This window comes from Amphimedon queenslandica, unplaced genomic scaffold, assembly GCF_000090795.2.
Source record: "Amphimedon queenslandica unplaced genomic scaffold, v1.1 AMPQUscaffold_4672_Cont23350, whole genome shotgun sequence".
In the NCBI taxonomy this organism is placed as follows: Eukaryota; Metazoa; Porifera; class Demospongiae; order Haplosclerida; family Niphatidae; genus Amphimedon; species Amphimedon queenslandica.
In genome coordinates this window covers 1-1,559 of record NW_003555017.1, presented here as the reverse complement: position 1 = coordinate 1,559, position 1,559 = coordinate 1, and the positions used below count along the sequence as shown (strand labels likewise).

Below are 1,559 nucleotides of genomic sequence, written 5' to 3'. Positions count from 1 at the left end.
TACATTACTGTATAGGAGAGAGTTTTTACAACATTTTCTGACATTTTTGATACATGTACTTTTGATCATTGAGGTATTGATTTATGTACAAAAGTACATGTACATGTACTTGGAAAGAATATACATGTACATGTATTATTAATTATTATTAACTATTACATTACCATTCCTCCATTAGTTGTCAGTTACACTTGTTCCAGTTGACTTGTCTCTCTTCTTCGGTTGGTCTATCTCACTCCTTCTCCCTCCCCCTCCTCTCTCCCCTCCCTGAGGTACCCTCCCCTGTCTTCATTAAACTGGACCACGTCACCTACCCACTGGTATCAGTCTCTATTGAAGGGGACGTGGCAGTGGGCGGAGTCACAGAGTCCTATTACATGTTGCGAGTGCCGGTTTCCCTCTCCTTATCTTCCGCTGGTTTCTGATGAGCAGATCCCTCGGTCTTTCTTTAAGATTGAGTCGTTAATTAGAATAAGTACCAGTAGCGCCTTTGATCACATGACAAGGATCATATCAAGTGAGACACGCCCACTCAATTAATTAATAACAATTTATTATTAATTTTTTTGTGTCGCAAGGTACTTCAAAATTAAAGCGAAAGATAAAGTACATGTTTTATTATTATTATTGGGGCGAGCCTGAGTGAGCCCCACATAAACGACACGAGTATGTAAGTCTGTTTGTTTGTACACGTACGTCACCCCTATTTATCTATATGAAAAAATTTCCAATTTTTAATAAACTTGATAATCTTCATTGAAAACAGGTGTGGTCACAGGGAAATAAAATGGCGGCTTACTAGATCAAAACTGGACTTTAGCAAGACTGATTAGACTGTACTGCTGTGAAAATGCAGCAAAGAGGTTAAGAAAGCAGACATGTTTTGTTCTTTATTGATGTAAATAACTCTGATAAAGTGAATGTCAGTCACAGCCAGACTGCCAGAGACAGCCCGGCCTGCTCAACAACTATATATAACTTAAATTGGAGTTGGAGCATGCAAGAAACTGCTACAGTTGCCTATCTAGCTATATCATTTGTGCAATGACTGCTTGTAGCTATCCTTAATGCTTGCTAAATGCTATAAGCAAGGTAACTTTAATTGTTGCTGAGATCATAATGGTAGATTATCAAGAACTACATCCATTAAGCTCTGAGCCTGCTCAGTTGCATAACTTGCATCATCTTCATCATCATACATGAGCATTGTTAGTCTGTCAAGATCTATTGTATGTACATTGCTTTGCTTGCTGAGGCTCGCCCCTTCAATGTTTTACATTCGTCTAGTTATTATTATTATTATTATTATTATTATTATTATTATTGTTAGTTGTTGGATTCTTCTCTGTTGGTTCCTTCTGCTAAGAGGTTGTGTCTTTATCCTGAAGTGCCCCTCCCCCCTCTCTCTGGTCTCCTAGCAACACAAAACATGATCACATTCCTCCAAGCAACAGTAAACAATAATATCAACATATTGTCATCCTTATGCTGTGTAGCAAGTTTGAGCTGATTCTGACTTCAATTTTTCCAAGTTACGGCCATTTAAAGAAAACGTCAAA

At 38.0% G+C, this 1,559-nt stretch overlaps 1 long non-coding RNA gene across 2 annotated transcripts; it reads left to right on the top strand.

The window, feature by feature from the left end:
• On the top strand, positions 1-1,503 carry LOC109592584 (uncharacterized). Of its 2 annotated transcripts, XR_002190431.1 has the most exons (5): positions 1-73; positions 179-517; positions 579-670; positions 767-863; positions 1,331-1,503. It is a non-coding gene; the product is annotated as an uncharacterized LOC109592584 (long non-coding RNA). The 2 variants fall into 2 exon arrangements; XR_002190430.1 differs by lacking the exon at positions 1-73 and having other exon boundaries at positions 85-517; positions 1,331-1,496.
• Positions 1,504-1,559: the final 56 nt, after the last annotated feature.